The sequence below is a fragment of the Lygodium microphyllum genome, chromosome 11 (genome assembly GCF_053477565.2).
Source record: "Lygodium microphyllum isolate KBCC chromosome 11, Lygodium_microphyllum_v1.1.10, whole genome shotgun sequence".
Taxonomy (NCBI): Eukaryota; Viridiplantae; Streptophyta; class Polypodiopsida; order Schizaeales; family Lygodiaceae; genus Lygodium; species Lygodium microphyllum.
This window is the reverse complement of record NC_141145.1, coordinates 4,823,302-4,838,126: the sequence shown is the minus strand read 5'-3', so window position 1 is coordinate 4,838,126 and position 14,825 is coordinate 4,823,302.

The following is a 14,825-nucleotide window of genomic DNA, read 5'->3' as shown; positions in this document are numbered from 1 at the left end:
CTCAGATGTTGCCTTATGCAACTAGTCCTTAGACTGCATGAGTTCTTCATAAAAAGACGCGTACAGCTGTTGAACACAGGCTGTCACTGACAATTCAATGGAACTTTGAATATCTTTACAGAGGAAAGGAATTGCATCTCCTAAGACTAGACTGTTCAGGGAGGGAACTGAGATCTCCAATGATCCTTCGCGATGGGCTCTGAATAGGTTATTACAAGTGAGATACCCAGGGAGATCACTGCCAAAGGTAGCAGGAATGGGCACTAAAGGAAGAAGTGAAGGAGCTTTATCCGCTACCCTCTTCAAGCGTTTGCGCTGTATGACCAGGGGAGACGGAGAATCATCATCCTCTATGTCAATAGGTTCTGACTCATCTGAAGGTGGAGGAGGAGGTACTGGATCTGATAGAGGAGGTGGAGGCATAGTCTTCTATAAACCTGAATAGGTTAAGAAGGCAGACAAATATGATCCATATGTGACATTGGTAACATTACCCCTGGTGACTTTGACGAAATGCTGATCCATTTTAGTGAGGAGGTAAGTGCTCCAATCAATAGCAACTCCTTTCAACACCATCCTGGAAGCTGTGAAAAGCTCTTTGGACAAGTACTGGGATGGTGTTTTGGCAGGCATAAACCTGTCCTGGAGAAACTGACAGATCGTCTTCCATACGGGATCAGCGATCATAGAAAAGGAAACTCCTGAAGAGTTGATCACCTTCTTAACATCGAGGATTTCCCTGGTCTGCTTTTGCAACAGCTTCAGAATCTCTTCATTAGAGAAAAGCTGACGAGTGGTAACAAAAGGTTCACCTTTGGAGGGTAGAGACATAACCTTCCCTAAACCTCGAGGTGTCAAAGTCATAGAAATTCCCTGGACTAGTCCTGTCTTCTTGCTGTAGGAGGCCAGAAACGCATCACATAACGACAGATCCTCTGGAAGCAATGGAAAAGAAGTAGCCACAAAAGCAGCGAGTCCCGCCTTCGTGAGAGGCTCAAAAGTAAGTAGGGAAGAGTAATCCCTACTAACTAGTGGGACGTACTGGATAGGGGGAGGAGCATGAGAAGGCGCCATTCAGATGGTTACACACACACCACAAACATAGACAATCAAGGAGAATGCCTGCAAAGCAACAAACAAAAAACCAAGGATAAGAGAACAACCAAACAAGAAAACGTGACGCGACCAACTAACCCCAAGCAATCCACAGCCTAGAAAAAAAATTCGACATGATCTTGAGACAAATGCGACCGAAAGCTTCATGCGATGCATCAGACAAACACCTAGAACCCCGTATCAGGCAAGAAAAGAAAAAACTGCATACCGTACCCTTAACCGTAACAAAGACAGTAAACCAAAACAATACCACATCCGACACATATCAAGACTACATCGGTGATAAACCAGGACTGGACCAGGAAAATAACTCTAATGACTGCGCATATCCATCCCACGAAACGGGTTCATTAAAAAGGGAATTAAGTGCAGTGAGGAGGGATTAATTTAATGAAGGGTTTATTTTAATAAATTATTAAGAATGGGTGAATTTTTATTAGGTGATAAACCTTAGCAAGAAAATGGCGGTTCCTTCTTATAAATTTAATTACCAATTATTAGGTTAAAACGGTGCTTTAAGTCGAATCCCGGACTGCGACACCCAGACTGGCTCTCTAAATGCAAGTTCATTGATTACAAATTAAGGTGATGTGGAGCACTTTTTTGCCAGCGCGTGCTCATGTGACGGCTGGTTCATTGTAATTAAAAAATTTAAAGTGCCTCTGTAGCGCACGTAGCGCATGCTAAGTGAACGGCGGGTTTATTTTAATTAAAAAGTATGTGTGTGTTTTTAGCGCGAATGCGCGTGGAAACTGTGAGTGAATAAAGAGTTCATTTTAACAATTAATTTGTGATTAAGGGGAAAATGAAAATAAATAAATCACATAAAATAAATACCTGGAAGGGGTGTGTATGTAATGCAGGAATGCGCACGGAAGAGTCCCCCAAAAGAAGTGAATCCAGTAAAGAAAAGTAAAGACCACTAACGAAACAACAAAGACAACACCTTAGTGGAATTGTTGATTTTTTTAAATTGTTTTTTAAATTTTTTATAATTTGTGATTAGTTATGGTTGGTTTGTATTTGTGAGGTTATTATGTTTTGTGAATGCGTTTTGTTGGTTTTTGTTTTTGTTTGTTTGGTGTGTTGGTTGTTTGTTTTATTTTCAATAATAATAATAATAATAATAATGAAATCAAGATATATAACACATGAAGATGTGATGAAGGGAAAAAATAAAAATGCAGCCATGGAAAAAATATCCACAATTGAGTGTATGAAAATAAAATAGAGAGTTTTTTTTTTTAAAACAATAGGGGTACCATGTAGGATAATATTTTAAAGTGAAAAATAAATGGAAAATGATCAAGGGAGGTGAGGGGAATTTTGGAAAAAAATTTAAAAGTTTTTAAAAATTTTCTACTGTTTTTTAATGAATTTTTGACATTTGTTGGTAATTTGGGGGATAAATTGGGAAATATGTAATTTTCAGAAATTTTTAGGGGTGGTAATTTCCAGCGAAAAAATTCCCAAAAATTGGCAAAAAGCGAAGGGAATTTTTAGAAATTTTTTTGAATTTTTATGATGTGGAAATTGTTTTATAAATTAATTAAATCAGTTAAATCAGGAAAATCAGCTTAATTGGGTAAGTAAGTTGAAAGTGAGTTAGCTAAGTCAAGGTAGGCTAGATAAGTCAGGTAAGTCAAATCTGGTCTAGTCAGGTTAGTCAGAAGGAAGAGGGGTTAGTTAACCTAAGGAGGGTTAGGGTTAGGGTTAGGGTGAGGGTTAGGGTTAGTTAACCTAACTAGGGTTAATTAGGGTGGGGTAGGTTAGGTTAGTTGACCTAACTAGGGTTAATGTATCCAACTGTAACTAACTTAGCTTGGGTTAGTTAAACTAAGCTAAAGTTAGGTAAACTAACCTAAGGTTAGGGAAACTAACCTCAGAGGCAGTTAGGGAGGAGGAGGAGGTGGAAGAGGAGGAGGGCGGCGGCGTCTGCCGTCGCGGGCGACACCGGCGGCGTTCGGCGGCGATCCGACTGGCAGACGACACTGGCGAGGAGCGGCGTCAACCTATGGACGACGGGCGAGGGGTGATGTCAGCCTACGGATGACGAGCGAGGGGCGGGCGGTCGGCGGCGATCCGGCCTGCGCACGACAGTGGCGGTGATCCGGCTTGCAGGCGATGCTGGCGAGGGGCCCAGTGGTGGCGCGGGCAGGAGGAGAAGGAGCGGGAGGTTGATGAGGAGGAAAAAGGGGGAGGAGGCGGCAGCGTAGGCGCTGGGAGGAGGCGCTGAGGCAGGAGGAGAAGGAGCGGGAGAAGGGAGAAGGGAGGGGATGGAGGGGAGAGGGAGGGGATGAAGGGGGCAGAAGGAGGGAGAGAAGGAGGAGGAGGGAGGGAGCGTGGGAGAAGGAGGGGAGAGAAAAAAAGGAGAGAGAGAGAGAGGGGGGCAGTTGAAGGGGGGGGTCCGGTGGGGGAAGGGGAGGGGAAGAGGTTAATGGGCAGGGTATAGGGAGGGGTACCCAAGGGGAAGGGTAGGGGGAGGGGTTAATGGGCAGGGGGCCATGCAAGGGGCGTACCCCCTCGTCCCGCGCACGTGCGCCGGGCGAGGGTAAAAAAATTTTCCGTGACGGGATTGAATGGACGCTCTGATACGAGGACAACACACGCGGATGCGACCGGGACGCGTTAAGACGCGTAAAATCGAAAAAGGGCGCATTCACGCGCAAAACGGACGCGCGAAAATACATAAAAATAACGAAAATTTAATAACTCCCAATCCGAACGTCAAAACGAAAGAGCGTAAAAACAAAAAGTGGGCAGGACGACAGGGGGAAAACAAGGAAAATATGTGACGAAGGTTCCGGGAAGGGTAAAGGGCGGTCACGTGCAAAAAACACAAAAAAAGGAACCAAAAAATGCAATTAAAAATTAATATCGGAAGATCCGTGCATCGGAACGTGGTGCAGAAAAAAGGAAAACTGTGCAGAAAGACGTGCCCGACAATGCTATCACATCAAAATAGAGTTCCGACTGAGATAAGACGTGTTCACGTGGAAAAAACCCAAAAAACAAACCCGAAAATGGGATCGGAAATTAATATCGGACGAACCGTTCGCCGGAATGTCAGGCAGTAAGAAGAAAAAATGTCCGCATGAAGGAATGGCACAAGGTTGTCACGTTAAACCGCAGTTCCGGTGGAAATAAGAGGGGTGCACATGTGAAAAACTTCAAAAATACGCCCAAAAACTCATTTAAAAATTAATAAGTAAAAATCCGGAAGGCGAAAGAGGGGAGAGGAAAAAGGAAAAAGGTGAGGGAAGACACAGGGACACTGCTGTCAAATCAAATTGGAATTCCGATGCAAACAGGGCAGGTTCACATGGAAAAATGTCAAAAATACGCACGAAAAAGGTGTAAAAAACCGGAAAATTAATAATGGACAAACCGTGTATCGGAATGACACGGAGGAAAAAGTAAAAATGTCAGGGGAAAAGTGGATGGCAGGGCTATGACATCGGATCATGGTTCCGGAGCAAGCAAAGCACGTTCACATGAAAAACCAGCTAATTTGCGCAAAATATTTCAAAAATTAATAACTCGAAAACCGTGCACCAGAACAGGGGTAGGTAAAAAGGAAAAATGTCAGTTCAAAGGGAGGAATAGGGCTATAAGGTTGGATTGGGACTTTGGTGAACGTAGGGTGCATTCACATGGTAGGACCTCAAAATCAGGGAAGGAAGGAAAACTGCAAGGGAATAGCCCCAAGGGTGGGTGGAAAAGGAACGGTCGGGTGGGAAGGGACCCCATCAGGGTAACAGCAAATCATGGCATACATGCATGAACAGGTTAAGGCATATGCAGAGGGGTATACAATGTAGACGCGCAGGGACGCGTCCCCACACTTAAGACCTTAACGGATAGGGTTAACCGAGTAACAGGGACCTAGGACCATGCCACAGACCATCCACTAACGTCCCCACACTTAAAACATGACCGTCACGAAGAAACCAAAGTGGGAGGGTTAGAAAAACTTGGCCCATTTTGTCAAGAAGCAAGGTTGAGTGTCGATGGCACGGCCAGTGTTGTTGTCGGCGCTGGAGGGACCAAAAAATCTTCTCGACACACGTTCGTCATGGAAGGGACCACGCAGCAGCACCCAGGGAGGTAGCTGATGGAAGGAATCGCAGGAAATGCGTTGTCGATGATGAGGGATACTACACTCAACTCGCAGTCACTCAAATGGAATGAAAGAACAGTCACTCGCCCCATGACTAATATCACTTGAGGAAGAATGATTGAAACCCATATCGCATACCCGGTTTAGAAATCAATAGGAGAATGGTGCAGAGGGAGTATGCCAGGGTACACAGTTGATGGTGCATTAGTGCGTCCAACCCGTTCGGCATACGTGCAAGGAGGAAGGCAAGGGAGCCTTACAGTGCAATGTACAGAACAGGGTGATGTGTCTTGTGTTGACAATAGAGACCCATCCCGTGGGTGCACAGGGAAACTGGAACATACCTGACTCCAAGTGTCGTAACGTCCCTCAATCTCACCTCTCGGTAATTGATTGAAGAAACTCCAGTCACACTCAACCCACCCTCTGTCTCATGCTCTGTTGATAAATACAGAAGGGCAGCCTTTTCCTGAAACCCGTTGATGTAATCCTCACGGTCACTTGTGCAAAGGTTGTATGCCTTGTGCGCATTTGAGGGTGCAACTGTGCATCCCGCCCTGTGCCGGCATACGGTGCGAGAAGGAAAGCCAGGGAGCCTTATGGTGCAGTGCACAGAAACAAATCGTGCTTTGTGCATTGAGAGGCCCATCTTGTGCGCGCAACACTGCAGTCACACTACTCACCTGTCATTTGATTTGAAGGGAAAAGACTGGTCTGTCGCCCCACCCTCTGTCTCACTCGTTGTTGATAGTTACAGAGGCAACCCATACTCACGTCCCCATCCGGTTAGAATGAAAGCTCACGTCACTCAAGGGGTTTGTCGATGAAGATCATGTCATCAGTTGTTGAAGAGGTTGGTGCGCAGATCGGACGCAGGTAGCTCACGTAGTGAATTCCCAAAGGTCCCCAAGAACAAAGTACTCTACTTTTTAGCACAAAAACCAATGTAAAAGCAAGCACGACATGAGACAAGAGACAAATTGGGTTGAATCTCCCCCATGCCTTGTGTGAGCGCTTCACAAAGCATGTATTTAATGTATATTTCCAATCTTTTTGCTCAAAAATAGCCCAATTACAAAAATATGACAAGCTTTTAGCTTTTGAGTTTGCTTTCTACCAAAAATAGGAAAATAAAGCTAATGGACGGTGCCCAAAGAGTCTGGCACGCCCAATCTCAATGTCCAAATAGAAATAACATATCCAGGCGCATAAGCGCATACAAAATAATAATAAATAATCGATGTCTCTATAGACATAACAAAATATAGGCGTGGCGCCTATCAAAATATAGTCCAAAGATCGGAAACCCGCTAGACTCCAATGCTTTCCTCCGCCACTGCTGCTATCTCTACACATCAACTGAAGCATTCACAATCGTTAGTAAATGAACACAATTAAACCGACAAAAGTGAATACCTAGCAGTCTTCAGCTACATAAATAAATCAACTGGTTAGAAATAAATCCTAACCTTAATTTATTACGAGTGCGCACTCTAAACTCATAAACGTTTATTAATTTAATATGCATTTTGCGGAATCACCCGCTATGGAATCACCCATGTACACACTAAATTAATGAAACGCCCGAAAAGGACAGGCGTCCCCATCAACTTCTCGCACAAAGAATCCTCTTTGCGTATGAGCCCCGGTCATCTAAGTTTACGGAATCCACCATAAAACCTCATGGAATCCACCGTGGAATATGCCTCCTGGCATCATACCCCCGGGGTGGGATAGCAATTGACCTCAATTGCTATTAGCTCAATGTGGAGCTAACAGAGTGGGGAAAGCATTTAGGTCTCTAGCGTGCATCCATTGTGCTTCTTCTACAGGATGGTTCTTAAATTTCACGAGATATCTAGAGTACCTTCGGCCAGTTCTAGTGGTCATGTAATCAGTGTCTATGATGGCTTCTGGTTCAAGGATTTCAGTCTCTTCTTCTAGTAAAGGTGGGTTTTCATAGACAGGGTGGATAGGTAATTGTCCTCTAAATGGTCTCAATAAACTAATATGAAATGTATTATGAATTTTCCAATGAGATGGCAATTCTAACTTGAATGCATTGTCATTAATCTTATGAATGATTCTAAATGGTCCATAGAATCTAGGGGCTAATTTAACAACTGGATGTCTATCTACACTTTGCAGTCTACGCTTTTCTATTCTAAGCCAAACATAATCATCAACTTTGAAATTCATGGCTTGTCTTTTCTTGTTGGCTTGTTTGGTATATGATTGTTGGGCTTTAGCAATCATATCCTTGACCTCATCAAAAATAGTGTTATGCATAACAGCAATATCATCGGCACTTTGTATTCTATTAGACAAAGATGCAACAGGTGTAGATAATCTATGTCCATAAATAACTTCAAAAGGTGCTTTCTTTGTAGATGTGTGCGGTGTATTATTGTAAGCAAACTGTAATAAATGCAAATGAGTATCCCATGTCTGAGGTTTAGAGATAGTGTATGCACGTAAAAGATCTAAAATAGTACTATTTGTGGCTTCTGTTTGTCCATTTGTTTCTGGATGAAATGCAGATGAGAAATCAATCTTTGTGCCTAGATTTGCAAACAATGTAATCCAAAAATTATTACAAAATCTAGAATCTCTATCTGAAATAATCACTTTCGGCAATCCATGGTTAGTAAAAATAGTTTTCAAAAATAACTGTGCTGCTTGTGATGCTGTTAAAGTTTTCTTACATGCAATGAAATATGCTTGCTTACTAAATCTATCTACAATTGTCCAAATCATGTCATGGTTAGATTTAGTATTTGGTAAGCCAGTAATGAAATCCATAGATATATGTTCCCAAGGTTTAGATGGAATAGATAAAGGTATTAATAATCCATACTGTTTACCATGATGTCTTTTTATTCTTTGACAAATCAGACATTCAGAAACAAAATTAGATACATCTGCATCCATATGCGGCCAATAAAAATCTTCAGTTAACATGCGTAATGTAGAAATGATACCTCTATGACCTTGATATGAGGGACAATGAATTTCATTCAAAACAAAAGATCGGAATGGAATAGTAACACACAGTCTCTTTTCAAAGAACATGAATCCATCATTATATGACAATGAATCAACAGGAATGAAATTATTTTGAACTAATTTTTGCCAATCAGAATGAAAAGTAATATCCTGGTGATATGTGTCTTTCATAGCAATCAAAGAATCAAAAGATATGATAGAAATGTTATGAATTGCAAGTCTTCTACTTAATGCATCGGCAACGACATTTTCTTTTCCAGGTTGGTATTGAATGATAGGATGGAAACTTTGAATGAATGAAGCCCATTTGATATGGCGGTCAGAAATTTGAGGTTGGCTAAGTAGATGTCTAATGCTTTGCTGATCAGTCTTTATCATGAATTCTGAACCCATTAAATAATGCTTCCATTGTTTTAATGCTTGAACAACTGCTAAGAGTTCCTTGTCATAAGTGGAATATTTGAGCTCAGAGGGTTTCAGCTTAGAACTAGAATATGCTATTGGATGGTTGTCTTGCATTAGCACGGCTCCTATTCCTGATCCGCTAGCATCAGTCACAACTAAAAGAATGGTCTGTTAAAGTCAGGCAATTGTAGGACAGGGGCATTGGTCAATGCACGTTTGAGTAAATCAAAGGATTTCTGCTGGTTTTCAGTCCATTGGTAAACAATGCCTTTCTTAAGAAGTTTGGTCAGTGGTAAAGCAAGTAATGAGAAATTACGTACAAACTTCCTATAGAAACTAGCAAGACCAAGGAATGAACGTAATTCATGTACATTTTTAGGAATAGGCCAATGCAATATTGCATCAATTTTCTTAGGATCAACTTTTATTCCTTCTTTTGATACAATATGACCTAGATATTCTATTTCTGTCTTAAAGAATTCACTCTTGTCAGGATTTGCAAACAATTGATTTTCTTTCAGTAATTGAAAAACTAATGATAAATGCTCATAATGCTCTTTTTCACTTTGACTGAACACTAAAATATCATCAAAGAAAACAATCACACAATACTGATATTTTAGAAAAATACGGTTCATCATTCTACTGAAAGTGGCAGGTGCATTAGTTAATCCGAATGGCATAACTAAGAATTCGTAATGGCCAAACTGTGTCCTGAATGCAGTCTTAAATATGTCGGATCTATCAAGCCTCACCTGATGATATCCAGATTTAAGGTCAATTTTACTAAATATAGAAGATCCTTGCAGTTTGTCCATAAGGTCGTCAACTCTAGGTATAGGATACCTATTCTTTACAGTGATCTTGTTTAATGCTCGGTAGTCAATACACATCCGATAAGTATTATTCTTTTTCTTGACTAGGAGCACAGGTGCACCGAATGGAGAACTGCTAGGTCGAATTAAACCTCTATTTAGTAATTCTTCTACTTGAGTCTGGATTTCTTTTTGCTCTATTTGATTGTGCCTATAAGGGGCTTTGCAAGGTGGTTGTGTGCCAGGTATTAGGTCAATCTTATGGTCTTCTGGACGTGATGGAGGTAAACCTGGTGGTAGGTCTGGTAGAGTGTCGGAAGTAGTAGTAGGATCATCATCTTCTTCAGTGAAATCCGGCATATCCTCATGCTCTTCTTCGTCCATAGCTCCAAGGTAGTTGATATGTGCTGATGGCTTCTTTGAATGACAATTTGCTGCGAGATGGCCTGGCTGGTGACACTTGTAGCATACGATGGGCTTGGCTTTGGTCACATTATTTGCAATGGCTGGGAGTTTGGGTATATTTGGATTTGCTTGTTGGATAGGCTTAGGATCTGGATTGACAGTGGATGGTAATGCGGGTGGTTTAGGCCAATTCTTGCGGAAAGATGGTGATGAGAAACGACCTGGATTAAACCTTCTGAAATTTGAATTGAATTGTTTAGATCCATAATTACCGTTTGCTTGGAATGGCTGTGGTCGTCGTTCTCTTCCACGTAACTTATCTTCAGTGTCGTGAGCTAAGGAGATAGCATCTTCAAGGGTAGCAGGCTTGAACATATTCACCTCAGCGTAGTAATGTCCAAGAAGTCCAGACATGTACTTCCGCTTATGTGTCGTCTCTGGTATGTCTTCAAGCATGCGTAGCTGTAGGAGTGCATTCCAAAAACGCTCTGTATACTGTGGAATAGGCTCACGGTTGCGCTATTGGAGTAAATCCCATTGCTTGATAGCCTTCTCATGAAATTGCGGTGGTAGGAAATTTTGCATGAACTTCTTCTTGAAATCTTCCCATGTAGCAGGACATTCTATACTCTTGCGGACTACAGTCCACCAAAGTGATGCTCTATCTATCAGATGATTAGTAACACACTTGATTTTATCTTTCTCGGGATAAGTTTCCTCATGGAAATAGTCATCAAACTGGCTAATGAATGATAAAACAGTCTTTCCTTCTCTTATGCCATTGAAAGTGTGAAACTTGAAACTTCGTTTACTTATCTTGGATTCCTTGCGAATGGTTTGTGCTTCAAGAGTGGCGTCGATGGTACGGCGAATCAGATCTTCAGCTTGAGGTTCTTCTTTATCAGTGGACGCTCCTTGTAGCTTTGTCAATTGCGCTTGCAAGGCTTGCCTAGCTCTTCGCTCTTCGTCCAATTGTAACGTGATAAGATCCAGCTTTTGTTCCATGGTAGGCTCGGGTAGATCGTCTTCAGCCATAGTATCATCCATATGTGGGGTAGGCATCCTGTAAAACTCAACAAACCTTTCTCACTCAAAATCAGTTAGCGGGATGAGCGTAGCTCAAATTTGGGGTTACAAGGCTATGTATTTTTGGGTATTTTCTTCTTCAATTTTCAGAAATTCTGAAATATTTCTGTCTCCGTTTGCTGAAAGTACTTCAACGAACTTGCAGATAGGTAAAACAGCTTGCTGCGAACAACTTTCCAGTTTTGAGTTTTTGCAAACGAACAAGTCTTCTAGGAGTTTCGAGCGTTAGTCAGTTCTGATTTAGTCTGACTTGCAGAGTTGCAGACTTAGCAGACTTGCAGGGTTGTTGACTTGCTGGACTTAGCCGACTTGCAGAACTTGTAGGACTTGATTCCAAGTGACTTGCTGAACTTGTCTTCTGGAGTGCGAGACCCGGAGTATTTTGACTTCTCTGTCCTGTAGAACTTGCAGAGTATAGAAGGACTTAAACTTAATAAATTAAGCTTAAGCTTAATAAGCTTAAGAAAGAGGCCGCCGTTTCTGATCGTGAGGGGGGGGGCCGTTTTTCTTCACGCGGATTTTTCGGGGGTCCTCCTCTTGCCACGACTTGACGATTTGAAGCTTAGGCTTCTCTTAAGCTCTTAAGCTTTGTAATTAAGCTTTTTAATGAAGAAGATTAGAGCTTTCTCACTGTTTTTTCAACGACTTGAAGAAGAGAATTGATGAGTGGTCCTCCGCCGACAGAGAGTGGTCCTTCGCGATCTGACAGTGGAAATAGGGGTTCTTGATCGCCAGAAGTCTGCCTGTATCGACCATTCGCGACGAGATTAACTGTAGAGGCCGTTTGTTCCTGGAGCTCCGCCTTCGCCCGAGATTGGTAGCGATTGGAAGCCCTTGATCTCTGCTCCGCTCTGATACCACTGGTGCGCAGATCGGACGCAGGTAGCTCACGTAGTGAATTCCCAAAGGTCCCCAAGAACAAAGTACTCTACTTTTTAGCACAAAAACCAATGTAAAAGCAAGCACGACATGAGACAAGAGACAAATTGGGTTGAATCTCCCCCATGCCTTGTGTGAGCGCTTCACAAAGCATGTATTTAATGTATATTTCCAATCTTTTTGCTAAAAAATAGCCCAATTACAAAAATATGACAAGCTTTTAGCTTTTGAGTTTGCTTTCTACCAAAAATAGGAAAATAAAGCTAATGGACGGTGCCCAAAGAGTCTGGCACGCCCAATCTCAATGTCCAAATAGAAATAACATATCCAGGCGCATAAGCGCATACAAAATAATAATAAATAATCGATGTCTCTATAGACATAACAAAATATAGGCGTGGCGCCTATCAAAATATAGTCCAAAGATTGGAAACCCGCTAGACTCCAATGCTTTCCTCCGCCACTGCTGCTATCTCTACACATCAACTGAAGCATTCACAATCGTTAGTAAATTAACACAATTAAACCGACAAAAGTGAATACCTAGCAGTCTTCAACTACATAAATAAATCAACTGGTTAGAAATAAATCCTAACCTTAATTTATTACGAGTGCGCACTCTAAACTCATAAACGTTTATTAATTTAATATGCATTTTGCGGAATCACCCGCTATGGAATCACCCATGTACACACTAAATTAATGAAACGCCCGAAAAGGACAGGCGTCCCCATCAACTTCTCGCACAAAGAATCCTCTTTGCGTATGAGCCCCGGTCATCTAAGTTTACGGAATCCACCGTAAAACCTCACGGAATCCACCGTGGAATATGCCTCCTGGCATCAGAGGTGTACCCAGGGAGGTAGCCATCAAATCGAACGTTGTGTTGGACAGGAACATGTCGTCTGCGAGAGGACAGGTAGACACTCTGTAGAGAGACCCAGGACACAGCGTACCAAGGGAGGTAGCTTCGGAATTGGATCCTTGGGATATCAATCAATGAATCCATTTTCTGGACTGCTGGGTGTTGCCACCTTTTCCACAGCCAGCTTCTCGCCCAAGGGTGTTTACCACCTTTTCTTGGAACGAGGCCTGCTATGACAAGGAATTGCTTCCTTTTCTCTCATAACAGATTTGTTTCTTTTTTCTCTCTCTTTTACTTTTTCTTGTTTTCCCCTATTCCCGAGGGTGTTTCCACCTTTTCTCGAAGAATAGGTCGGCATGACAGGGACCTAAGTCCTTTTCTCCCATGACCGATATGTATATATATTTTTTTTCGTTTTTTCGAATTGAGCAAGGGAATGGTAGAACTACCATTTGTCAGAACCAACCTCGCCACTGATGCTGGTGGAAAATAGAGGATAAGAGATCAAGGCTTGAAGATGGAGTTGAGGGGACAGAGGGTTGCGTCCATTTCATCAGGAATGACTGAAGAACGGCTATCAGAAGTAGCATCATAAGAAGTACAGTGCCGCGCCAACGAGGGAAAGGATCAAGTGTCCGTAATTGTCAAGATCCCCAAGGAGGGAAGTACTTCTTCAGGCGATATCCATTGATCAGAAAAGGATCATCAGAGGCATCAACGGTCTGCACTTGGACAGAGCCATTAGGGTTGACGGCAAGTACCTTATAGGGGCCCATCCACCGCTGTTGGAGCTTGCCAAGAAACTTGCCAAATCGTGAATCATAGGCTAGGACCAAATCACCTTCTTTGAACTCCTTATGCTTGATGAAGCTATCATGGTAAGCCTTGCGTTGAGCTTGCGTGGCTTCCATGCACTGTAGAGCCATCCTACGAATTTCATCCAAACATTCCAAGTGCAGGAGACGGTGTTGCAGTGAATCATCATCCCCCAAACGCTCTTTGATAGCTACTCTCAAAGAGGGTAATTCCAGTTCAACAGGAAAAACAGCTTTTGTACCATATACCAGCTGGAAGGGTGTCTGTCTTGTTGCTGCTTTATGGGAGGTTCTATACGCCCAGAGGGCCTCTGTAAGTCGATCATCCCAATCACGACGATGTGCGGAAATCGTTCTTGTCAGAATCGAGCAGAGGATGCGATTGGTGACTTCGACTTGGCCGTTGGCTCTAGGGTAATAAGGAGTGGACTTGCGATGGCGCATCTTATACAAGTTTGTCAACTCTTCCATGACTTTGTTAAGGAAATGAGTGCCTCTGTCACTTACCAGCTCTAACGGACTGCCAAAATGGGTGATGATATTCTCGTGCATGAACAGGGCCATGCTGTTACCATCCTCCCGCTTTAGGGCTTTAGCTTCACTCCACTTTGTAACATAATCCGTACATACAAGGATGTATCTGTTCTGCTTCCTTCTGGTAGGAGGGTCGATTGGGCCTACGAAGTCAATACCCCACTTCTCAAACGGCTTCAGGGGAAGGATAGGTTGCAGTTGCATGGCACTTGTCTTCGTGGGTTTCTCCATTCTTTGACAAGAATCACATCTTTTACAGTAATCATAGGCATCTTTGTGAATTGTAGGCCACCAATATCTTGCTAGCAGAGCCTTCCTGGCTGTAGCTTCTCCTACAAAGTGACCTCCACATGGCTCGTCATGGCAAGCCTACAAAACAATCCCAATTTCATTTCTTGCAACACATCTTCGGAGCACTTCATCTTTGCCTTTCTTGTACAGTGCACCACCTAACAGGGTGTAGGGGGCTGATTCTAGCATAAGCTTCTTCCTCTCTCGACTAGAAATGCCAGGAGGACACTGTTGGGTTGCCAGAATATTGGCAATGTCTGCATACCAGGGAGTTACAATTTCTACCAAGAATAGGGAAGCATCAGGGAGGTCTGGATCATCCTGATCCTCGTCTGCAGTTTGTGGGATATGCGACAGATGATCAGCCAAAACATGGGAATGACCAGGCTTAGTAATCACCTCAAAGTCGAACTCCTGGAATAAAAGGAGCCATCTCATCATTCGTCCTTTCACATCTGCTTTGTTCATCAGGAAGGATAGGGCCTCAT